A 12781-nucleotide genomic window follows, 5' to 3' on the forward strand; every position below is an offset into this window, starting at 1 on the left:
AGTGGTGAAGGCAGCAGAGGATAAAGTAGGTAAAAAGACGAGGGCTAGTAGAAATCCTTGGGTGACAGAAGAAATACTGAATTTAATTGATGAAAGGAGAAAATACAAAAATTCAGTAAGTGAAGCAGGTAAAAACGAATACAAACGTCTCAAAAATGAGATCGACAGGAAGTGCAAAATGGCTAAGCAGGCATTCCTAGAGGACAAATGTAAGGATGTAGAGGCTTACCTCACTAGGGGTAAGATAGATACTGCCTACAGGAAAATTAAAGAGACCTTTGGAGAAAAGAGAACCACTTGTATGAATATCAAGGGCTCAGATGGAAACCCAGTTCTAAGCAAAGAAGGGAAAGCAGAAAGGTGGAAGGAGTATATAGAGGGACTATACAAGGGTGATGTTCTTGAGGACAATATTATGGAAATGGAAGAGGATGTAGATGAAGAGGAAATGGAAGATATGATACTGCGTGACAAATTTGATAGAGCACTGAAAGACCTAAGTCGAATCAAGGCCCCCGGAGTAGACAACATTCCATTAGAACTAATGACAGCCTTGGGAGAGCCAGTCCTGACAAAACTCTACCATCTGGTGAGCAAAATGTATGGCGAAATACCCTCAGATGTCAAGAAGAATATAATAATTCCAATCCCAAAGAAAGCAGGCGTTGACAGATGTGAAAATTACCGAACAATCAGTTTAATAAGTCATGGCTGCAAAATACTAATGCAAATTCTGTACAGATGAAAGGAAAAACTGGTAGAAGCCAATCTCGGGGAAGATCAGTTTGGATTCCATAGAAATATGGGAACACTTGAGGCAATACCTACCCCACGACTTATCTTAGAAGCTAGATTAAGAAAAGGCAAACCTACATTTCTAGCATTTGTAGACTTAGAGAAAGCTTTTGACAATGTTGACTGGAATAATCTCTTTCAAATTCTGAAGGCGGCAGGGGTAAAATACAGGGAGCGAAAGGCTATTTACAATTTGTGCAGAAACCAGAAGTCAGTTATAAGAGTCGAGGGACATGAAAGGGAAGCAGTGGTTGGGAAGGGAGTGAGACAGGGTTGTAGCCTCTCCCCGATGTTATTCAATCTGTATATTGAGCAAGCAGTAAAGGAAACAAAAGAAAAATTTGGAGTAGGTATTAAAATCCATGGAGCAGAAATAAAAACTTTGAGGTTTACCGATGACATTGTAATTCTGTCAGAGACAGCAAAGGACTTGAAAGAGCAGTCAAACGGAATGGACAGTGTCTTGAAGGGAGGATATAAGATGAACATCAACAAAAGCAAAACTATGATACTGGAATGTAGTCGAATTAAGTTGGGTGATGCTGAGGGAATTAGATTAGGAAATGAGACACTTAAAGTAGTAAAGGAGTTTCGCTATTTGGGAAGCAAAGTAACTGATGATGGTCGAAGTAGAGAGGATATAAAATGTAGACTGGCAATGGCAAGCAAAGCGTTTCTGAAGAAGAGAAATTTGTTAACATCGAGTATACATTTAAATGTCAGGAAGTCGTTTCTGAAAGTATTTGTATGGAGTGTAGCCATGTATGGAAGTGAGACATGGACTATAAGTAGTTTAGACAAGAAGAGAATAGAAGCCTTTGAAATGTGGTGCTACAGAAGAATGCTGAAGATTAGATGGGTAGATCACATAACTAATGAGGAAGTATTGAATAGGATTGGGAAGAAGAAGAGTTTGTGGCACAACTTGACAAGAAGAAGGGATCGGTTGGTAGGACATGTTCTGAGGCATCAAGAGATCACCAATTTAGTATTTGAGGGCAGCGTAGAGGGTAAAAATCGTAGAGGGAGACCAAGATATGAATACACTAAACAGATTCAGAAGGATGTAGGCTGCAGTATGTATTGGGAGATGAAGAAGCTTGTACAGGATAGAGTAGCATGGAGAGCTGCATCAAACCAGTCTCAGGACTGAAGACCACAACAACAACAACAACAATTAAAGAGACATGGGAGGAAGTATAAAACTATAGTAACATGAAAGAATGATCCCCTCCATCTAGTTACAAAAAATTTCCTCCAGTATGAGTTAAGGCTGATTCACAAAACCACACTTTAGATGGTATATGATCAATGGAACAACTAACTAACTAAATACTGTTAACTAATTCAAAATCAATCTCCTTCAACTCCTCATAATGTCGCTTTGCTTTTTGCAGTACCAAACAGCAAAAGTAAGATCATCATACTGCAGCCTACATCCTTCTGAATCTGTTTAGTGTATTCATATCTTGGTCTCCCTCTACGATTTTTACCCTCTACACTGCCCTCAAATACTAAATTGGTGATCTCTTGATGCCTCAGAACATGTCCTACCAATCTGTGATACAAAATTCACAATATTGTATCAGAATTATGCAAGTACTAATGATTAAGTTGATTAACAACCAAATCAGATTTCATGATTGTTCTCAAATAAGTTTGTATAGAAATCTGGTAAGAAGTGAAACTATAGGAAAAAATCAAGGTTTCTCAGCAAAAATCTTTTGACTTAAACTTTGGTCATATGCCAGCATCAGATATTAACCTATTTTTGTGTAACTCACTCGAGTAGCACGATTAACAGTAGATTTCACTCTTTTGTATCTTCTATTTTATTATTCTACTTTGTTTTGTGACGCAGTGTAAATGTTCCACGATGACATGAATATTTTTTTCTTTGAGTGTTCTTGCACAAGAAATGTCAGATATTTGAAAGTGAAAAGTTATTTAAGTTTTACAATAACTGATCAGAGAAAAAGCCTATGTAGTATTTAAACAAGAACGCAGATTGATTTATTTGCAGTGAAAATTTCATGTCTACAAAGAAGAAAAAACTGTTATTTCTCCCATTATTTGCTACGTAGGAAGTGGACCCAGAGTCAAGGGTCCTTTTTTGTGCAGAATTAGGTGGCAGCAGAGAGTCATGGGAAGGAGGCAGCTTAGTAAAACAATATTAAATGTAAGTCACTATATTGTAACTCATTTGGCTACACTCTCATGCCACAGTATGTTAGCCACACCCCTCTTGGTATAGTAGTGTAATAGGCACAGCTGCACAGTGTTGGCTACTCTCCAACTGGAAAGCCCTGATGTATGAGCCCTGAAATGCTGACACCCACTGCCCTGCTAACAGCATGCGACACAATCAGGTGTGCCATGTTTGCTTATGGGTGACATCAGTTGTGTGGAAGACAGCCAGAGCACTTGCACGTGATGTCAGCCTCCAGATGGGAAATCCTGCCTTGGCGAGTGGCGTTACGAGGTGACGGAAAGCCCACACCAGTGTTGAATGGGAGAATGGCAGGAGTCAAGCTGCTGCTGGAGTGAAGCTGGAAGTGGCTCACTAAAGGAGAGGCAAGAAGTTCAAGAAGAAGGGCTCGGTGCTAGAAGATGGAGGGGCAATGTTGTCTGACCAGGTTCATAGGAGCTGTTTGCTGACCCTGGTGCTGAGGTTCCTGACATATCCCCCTCAACATAGAAGGTCTGCTGGACAGAATATCTCAGCTGAAAAGTGACAGTTATTTATATGGAATAGCGAATAGGAATAGAACCAAACTGCTTGGCCCATCCTATGAGAAACCCGTCTTACCACTCTGCTAATAGCATGCGCCCACCAGTTCTGGGACTGCCACCCACTGACCTACTTTGTTACACTTTTAGGTCAGGGTGTCACTGTCCCACGACTAGTGGATGCCCCATAGCCTTTTCATTTCTAGCCACTGACCTATGTATTCCCTGGGACAATTCCATTTGTACCCTGTGATGTATTTATTTCCTAGGGCACTTCCAGGTCTCAGTTTTATTGCTAACCCGTGACCTACTTATTTCCTGGGACACTATCTTCAACCCATGGCCTACTTTTTCACAAATTGGTGGGAACATGTGCTGGGTTTTAAAAATGCATTGTCACTGCTGGAGAGGCTGCATCTACAAAAAATTTCTATGTTAACACCACCATGGTGGAGTAGCATCTATTGAAGCTAGCATTCTGGAGCATCCTAACCAGTCTAGCAATCAAAAAATAATGATGGCACCTATTTAATTAGCACTGGAGAGTGCCTCCAGCCAGTCTAAATCATAGCCAATGCACAAATGTATTGGAGAAATTATGTGGTTTATATAAACACAGCACGTGCAAATTGTGTTCAGGACTGAATGCACTTAACGATTAACAATACGAATTGCAAGCATCAAAGACATTCCAAAGTACAGGCAATAAAAGTGGAACAATATCATATGAGAATAATAGTCTGTAGCATAGTTGTGAAAAGAATTTTATCAGAACAAATTGGAGTACTGTATAAAGTGCTCTGTAGCACCCTGTAGCAGCATAACAGCCACAGTAGTACTGACACATCCAGGCAGATTACAGCAGAGAACAACCCATGCCTGTGGAGTATCATCTCAGTTGTGCAACTGGATCCATTGTTTCCTGTCAGAAAGGTCAAAGTTTATAGTAACTGACAGAACGTGATCAGGTAAAACAGAAGTAACATCTAGCATTCCCCAAGGAAGTGTTACAGGTCCTCTGCTATTCCTGATCTTCATAAATGATTTGAAAGCCAATCTGGGCAGGCCACTTCCATTGTTTGCAGATGATGATGATGATGATGATGATGATGATGATGATGATGATGATGATGTCATCTACTGTCATGTAAGGTAATTAGATAAAACCAATTGCAAAATGAGTTAGTCAAGATATCTGTATTGTGAGAAAAGTGGCAACTGGCTCTAAATAATGAAAAGTGTGAGGTCATCCACATGCATACTAAAAGGAACCTGCTAAAATTCCATTATGTAATAAACCACACAAATATAAAGGCTGTCAGTTCAACTAAATACTTAGGATTCATAGTTATAAATAAATTTAAATGATCACATAGATAATGTTATGAAGAAAGTGTGTTTAGGAATCCTGCATATTCGGTTTGCTAGAAAATCAGTCAAACAACTTGTATTTATGAGTTTTATTACAACAAAACAATACAATACTCTCCTTTGAAATTTGTTTCAATCAAAGGGTGACATACAAAATAATCTGTCCTCTTCAGTATAGGTAAACACAAGTCTGTGCTAACAAAGTTGCTAACTTGACACTGCTATCAAAGTGGACCCCACCAGTCTGGCATGGTGCTTATGCTCTGCACATTGCGTCTGCTGCTGTTGCGTTGTCTTCCTGGAATGGAGGACAGTCAGCGTGTGATTGGCTGACTGCTTCTCGCAGCCGTCTCTTCTCTTTTGTTCTCAATTGGCATGCTGGCACTTCACTTTATGTCATAACATTCCTCCCCCACAATGCAATGGACTGTCATTGTATATGGAGCCTCACAACAGGAGGGAGGTGGGGGAGGCAGGAGCATGGATGGCCTGATGGACCGGAAGCTGTGGCTGCAGGGGACATCAGACTTCTGGTCGTACCTGCCATTTAGCCTCAGCTCTGGTGGAAATGTGCCCCATAAAACACCCAGAAGGGTACACATCCACCTACTGAGGCCCATACCATGATTTAGATGTCAGCCACTGTGACTTGGGTGTGTCCAGCTCCATCAGTAGGATGAGAGAAGGGAGAGGAGGCAAAGGCTCCATCTCCATTTCCATGGGGTCATCCTGCGGTGTCATGATGATACCCTTTGGCGGCTGCTGTGGCCGCACTATCCTCACGATCTATGAATCTGGGGCAAGAGATACAGAAGGATCGCCGTGCACATGACAGTGGCAAGTTTGACTGTGATGTCAGCACTGCAGTCCCTCTGGGCCTGAAATGAAATACAAGCATGCGCCAAGTCGATGAAGGTTCACACCTTGCACCCACCATCTGCTGCCACTAAAAACCCTGAAAAACTCAATATCATGTGGTGCAAAGTGATAACTGCAGTCTTCCTTCAGCGCTGTATGCTGAGAAGGGTAGATTGGGTGGAGCAGTGTCTGATGGCAGTAGCTGTGAACAATTCTGCCAGCGATGGATCATCTCGTGGATGTGAATGATAGGAGGTGAGAAAGAGCAGCAATGCTTCATCTCTGGTGTGTGCAGTGCGAAGTTGGGCCATCTACTGCTTGAAGGTTCTGACAAAATGTTCTGCTTCACCATTTGACCGTGGATGAAATGGTTCACTAGTTATATGCTGTATGCCATTGCATTCACAGAATGTTTCAAATTCACTTGCCATGAACTGAGGGTTGTTGTCTAACACTATGACGTCAGGCAAACCTTTGAGACAAAAAATAGAGGACAACTCCTGAACTGTGCTATGTGATGTTGTCAAGTTCATTGGCTCACCAAAAGGAAACTTGCTATAAAAGTCTGCCACAATCAACCAATGACTGTTCCAAAAAAACATCATCTGTTCAATTTGAGTGTCCATGCCCTGCCAAGTACAGTGCTGACACGCTAATTGTTTCATACAAATGATACCCTAGTGTCCTTGGTGAAGTAACTGCAATACTTCTTTTTGCAAAGATTTGGGGATCAACCCATGTGACTATCATCTGTCATTATGAACAAGAATCACACCTTGCTCTATAGCAAGGCTATGCCAACGTAAAAAGTTTCAGCACACTACAGAGTTCTTTATGCTATGCAATGAGTGAGGTCAAGATGTGTGAGTGTATGTTAGCAAAATGCTCATATCTGAATCAGCTTCTGTGGACTGTTCAATTTTCCTACAGTTCAGAGGAAAGGAATGAAGCAATTCAGAATCCTGAACATTGACGTGATAACAAGATGTAGCAGAAGTGTCAAAGTCTGTATCAGAGCCAATCTGAAGACACGAAAGTGCATCCGCATCATCATGTTGAGCTGTTGGATGACACACAATCTTGTACTGGTATTGAGACAACAAAAAAGACCATCTTTGCAATTTTTGGGCAGTTCTTACAGGAACTGGCACCATCAGATGAAACAAGGATGGCAATGGCTTGTGATCCATTACTAAGTAGAATTTTCTGCCATAGAAATAATGGTGGAATTTGGTGAACCATGCACAATAGCCAATGCCTCTTTCTCCATTTGTGAATAGTTACACAGGGCTTTGGACAACACTTTTGATGCAAAAGCAATAGGCCTGCCTGCATCACCAAATCTGTGAGAAAGCACTGCACGGATTCCATAAGAGATAGTGTCAACTTCCAACACAACTGGTTTGTCAGGACCAAAGTGAACCAAGTATCGACCACTGAGCAATGCATCTTTAAGTTTTTGAAAAGCTCCTCGGCACTCATCTGTGAAAAGAAAGGGGTCATTCTTGTGACAGCATTCGGTATGAACTGAATATATTTGTTCATTTTCCGTAAAACTGACTGCAATTCTGTGACACTGTGAGGAACTGGCAGATCACTTATGACTAACAAATGTGCCTGAAGAGGATGTACACCTTGACTGTTTATGACATGACCAAGATACTGCAACTCAGCTTTAAAAAATCACACTTGTCCAGTCTACACTTTAGTCTTGCATCAGATAACACATAAGATAAAGCATGCAAATTTGCAATGTGTTCTTCAGATGGACAATGTGCTCGATAATATCACCCAAATAGTTTGAACAGTTTGGCACTTAAGCAGGCAGCTGTACCAACTACCGTTGGAAAATGGCAGGTGCAGAAGCACTGCCAAAAGGCAAAACGCAAATATTTAAACAAGCCCAAATGACTGTTCACAACACACACATTTTGAGATTCTTCCCCTAGCAGTATCTGAAGATAGGAGTCACGCAAATCAATTTTTGAAAAGTAGCGACCAGCATGTGATTTGTCGATGAGATCCTCTGGGCATAAAAATGGATAAGTATCAATCACAGTTTGTGGGTTGACTGTAGACTAAAAAGTCAACACAGAGGTGAATGTGACCTGAAGGTTTGGGGAACAAAACCAGTGGACTTGACCATTGGTTAGCTTGTATGGGTACAATAGCTCTGCTACCTTGCAATTTTCTAAGTTCAGCAGCCACTTTCTCCCACAATGCAAGTGGAACAGTTCTGGCCTGGAAAAATTTCAGCTAAGCATTGTCTTTCATAGTAATATATGCAACAAAATTGTTAGTCTTGCCTAAACCTTCAGAAAAGAGTTCAGGGAATTCTTTCAGCAAGTAAGCCGCACTATCTTTGCCACTGAATTCAGTCATTGACAACACATTGTCCTGAATTTGAAAGCCAAACAACTCAAAGAAATCAAGGCCAAATATGTTTTCACAGTTGTGTGATTGTAGCACAGTGAAATTCACAGTTCATGTATGCAAGCAATACATGGCAGGCAACGTATAGGGCGATTATAATTAAAGTTAAACTTTCAAACCACTGTAGAAATAACACCACTGGTCAGAATGACATCAAATTGCAATGGAATATTATCAGAAAAGGGGGAAAATGTATGGCAGAAGAAAAATAAATAGTTACAGAATGTAGCAGAAGATGATGCTGTAAGCATCATAATTTAATAGAAGTTAACTGCAAATGACAAATGAATTGTACAACAATGCCTAAGGTGAACGTTTCACATTAAACAAACTGTACTACTCAGTGTACATTGGTGTACAGGTGTGATACTGTTAATGATTTCAGCCGTAAATAGAAATATTAAAAAAGGTAGGAAGATTTTTCTGTTTAGCAAAAGTGACAAAAAGCAGATTTCAGAGTACTTGATGGCTCAACACACAAGTTTTGTCTCAAGTACAGATAGTGTTGAGCATCAGTGGACGAAGTTCAAAACCATGGTACAATATGCGTTAGATGAGTATGTGCCAAGCAAGATCGTAAGAGATGGAAAAGAGCCACCGTGGTACAACAACCGAGTTAGAAAACTGCTGCGGAAGCAAAGGGAACTTCACAGCAAACATAAACATAGCCAAAGCCTTGCAGACAAACAAAAATTACGCGAAGCGAAATGTAGTGTGAGGAGGGCTATGCGAGAGGCTTTCAATGAATTCGAAAGTAAAGTTCTATGTACTGACTTGGCAGAAAATCCTAAGAAATTTTGGTCCTATGTCAAAGCGGTAGGTGGATCAAAACAAAATGTCCACACACTCTGTGACCAAAATGGTACTGAAACAGAGGATGACAGACTAAAGGCCGAATTACTAAATGTCTCTTCCAAAGCTGTTTCACAGAGGAAGACTGCACTGTGCTTCCTTCTCTAGATTGTCGCACAGTTGACAAAATGGTAGATATCGAAGTAGACGACAGAGGGATAGAGAAACAATTAAAATCGCTCAAAAGAGGAAAGGCCGCTGGTCCTGATGGGATACCAGTTCGATTTTACACAGAGTACGCGAAGGAACTTGCCCCCCTTCTTGCAGCGGTGTACCGTAGGTCTCTAGAAGAGCGAAGCGTTCCAAAGGATTGGAAAAGGGCACAGGTCATCCCCATTCTCAAGAAGGGACGTCGAACAGATGTGCAGAACTATAGACCTATATCTCTAACGTCGATCAGTTGTAGAATTTTGGAACACGTATTATGTTCGAGTATAATGTCTTTTCTGGAGACTAGAAATCTACTCTGTAGGAATCAGCATGGGTTTCGAAAAAGACGATCGTGTGAAACCCAGCTCGCGCTATTCGTCCACGAGACTCAGAGGGCCTTAGACACGGGTTCACAGGTAGATGCCGTGTTTCTTGACTTCCGCAAGGCGTTTGACACAGTTCCCCACAGTCGTTTAATGAACAAAGTAAGAGCATACGGACTATCAGATCAATTGTGTGATTGGATTGAGGAGTTCCTAGATAACAGAACGCAGCACGTCATTCTCAATGGAGAGAAGTCTTCCGAAGTAAGAGTGATTTCAGGTGTGCCGCAGGGGAGTGTCATAGGACCGTTGCTATTCACAATATACATAAATGACCTGGTGGATGACATCGGAAGTTCACTGAGGCTTTTTGCAGATGATGCTGTGGTGTATCGAAAGGTTGCAACAATGGAAAATTGTACTGAAATGCAGGAGGATCTGCAGCGAATTGACGCATGGTGCACGGAATGGCAATTGAATCTCAATGTAGCGAAGTGTAATGTGATGCGAATACATAGAAAGATAGGTCCCTTATCATTTAGCTACAAAATAGCAGGTCAGCAACTGGAAGCAGTTAATTCCATAAATTATCTGGGAGTACGCATTAGGAGTGATTTAAAATGGAATGATCATATGAAGTTGATCGTCGGTAAAGCAGATGCCAGACTGAGATTCATTGGAAGAATCCTAAGGAAATGCAATCGGACAACAAAGGAAGTAGGTTACAGTACGCTTGTTCGCCCAATGCTTGAATACTGCTCAGCAGTGTGGGATCCGCACAAGGTAGGGTTGATAGAAGAGATAGAGAAGATCCAACGGAGAGCAGCGCGCTTCGTTACAGGATCATTTAGTAATTGCGAAAGCGTTACGGAGATGATAGATAAACTCCAGTGGAAGACTCTGCAGGAGAGACGCTCAGTAGCTCGGTACGGGCTTTTGTTAAAGTTTCGAGAACATACCTTCACCGAAGAGTCAAGCAGTATATTGCTCCCTCCTACGTATATCTCGCGAAGAGACCATGAGGATAAAATCAGAGAGATTAGAGCCCACACAGAAGCATACCGACAATCCTTCTTTCCACGTACAATACGAGACTGGAATAGAAGGGAGAACCGATAGAGGTACTCAGGGTACCCTCCGCCACACACCGTCAGGTGGCTTGCGGAGTACGGATGTAGATGTAGATGTAGATCATGTAAGTCCATTCACCAAGGCAAGACCATATCATATTGTATGGGAGTAATGGGTTTTTAATTGTCCTGAGGCCAAAAGCTGCATAAAAAGCATCATTCACATTGGTTTTTAACTGTCCTAAGGCCAAAAACTGCTTAAAAAGCATCAATAAAAATCAAATCAGATTATTAATTTCCGTGTGACTGGCACAAAACATGTTCAGTATGCTGTCTACCGTTTTCTGCAACAAGTTGAGAAACTGAGAAACAGCATGTTCCACAACTGATCATAGTGTTTCTGGGGTCATATTCAGAATGTGTTGTGCAATGCATGACTTCAGTGCAGCTAAGTTTGCAATCAGAACACTAAACAAAACATCTTTCAGATAGACCCACAGCCAGAAGTGACATGGATTAGATCATGTGATCAGGACTGCGAGGCTGTAAGGAAGTGGCAGCTGGTAATTCTAGCATTTACAAAATGGTGTTTCAGCAGCTGCTTAACTGGATTTGAAATGTGCAGAGGTGCGCCATGACAGATGTTTTCATTTACATATTCTGACATATACAGTACCATCAATTGATCAATTTTCACACTGTTATTTTTTTTCTGCCATATGTTTTCCTGCTTCCCTCATAAACTTCTGTTGCAATTTAACATCATTCTGACCAGTGGTGTTATTTCTACAGAACTTTGAAAGTTTAACTTTAATTGTAATCACCCTGTTTATTTGCTGAGAATGGGACTGTCTTGTCCATTATAAGCCATTAGATGTGTGCTAGTTTTAGATAGGCATGGGGAGCCTAGCAGTTCATATGTGTTACGATTCAGTAATGTGGCCAACTGAAATTACACATGTTTTCCACTGAGATGCAAATGAACAAGAAGTTTATTGGAGCGTTGTAGCACTGGAGAAACTGTTTGCTTGCTAGTTTTGCTAATGCCTGTAGCAGGCTTTGAATACACTGCACTGATTACGTGGACCTGCTGACTAGATTTTTGTGAGTGGGCAGAATTCTTATGTTTGTTAAGTTGCAAACATATGGATTGTACATGACCTTTCTTGCTACAAGCGTAACACTCTGCTTGTCTGGATGGGCAGTCTTGGCATTTGTGTGGCGAATAGCACTAAGGGCATGAATTAATTCTATTCACTGTCATAGCCACCTGTATAGAGAACTGTTTATGTGGCATGGCATGTGTATGCTGTTGCTGCCTACTGGGTTGGTCATGAGCAAGGGACGACTCAACCGGCAAACTGGTGGCTGCTCAGTTTTATTGGCCGCTATGGCATCTGAATCATACTGATCTAGAATTTGCACTATGTGCTGAAATGATGGATCTGACTGTTTCAAAATCTGCTCTCTAAGGTTGAGATCAGTTATAGTATAGATAATCACATAATGCAACATAAAATCTGAATATAAAGCACCACAAGCACATTTGAATTTGCATTTCTGCGTAATACCCTGCAAATCTGTTACAAACTTAGGATAAGTTTGTTCTGACTTTTTCTTGCAACAAAAGAATTGGTACCTAGCTGCCGCCACATCCACTTGTTGGTCACAGTATTAGTTAGAGAACCTACAACCTCACCATACAGAAGGTCACTCAGAGTGGCATAAGCGAACAATTTCTGAATGAGGTGAAAAACGGCACTTCCTACTGTTGAAAAAAAGTAATGCAGTTCCACAGTACCTGACACTTTGAGAGCAATGATGTGGACTTTGTACTGTTGCAACCACTCAAGCCATTCCTCTTCATTTTTGTTAAACTGCTGAAGAGGCAGTATGGCACTCGGAGCTATAGTTGCCACATGCTGTGCAATGTTCATTGCTCGGTTTGCGAGTAACTGCTGTACTGCATTGAGAAGGGTTGCAATCTGCTGCAACTGAAACTGAAACATCTGTGTTAGCAGCTTTGCAGCTATCACTTGTAGCTGAGGTGCTGAAGTAAGGGATGGGAGAGGTGAGTTGCTCATTTAGGAATGGGCAAATTCAATAAACAAATAGTGCAAGCAATGAAAATAAGCACACAAGCAAAGAAACTTTCTGCAACTCACATCTGAAAACACTGAATAGAAAAAATGCTATGAG

This window comes from Schistocerca gregaria, chromosome X (assembly GCF_023897955.1).
Source record: "Schistocerca gregaria isolate iqSchGreg1 chromosome X, iqSchGreg1.2, whole genome shotgun sequence".
Lineage (NCBI taxonomy): Eukaryota > Metazoa > Arthropoda > Insecta > Orthoptera > Acrididae > Schistocerca > Schistocerca gregaria.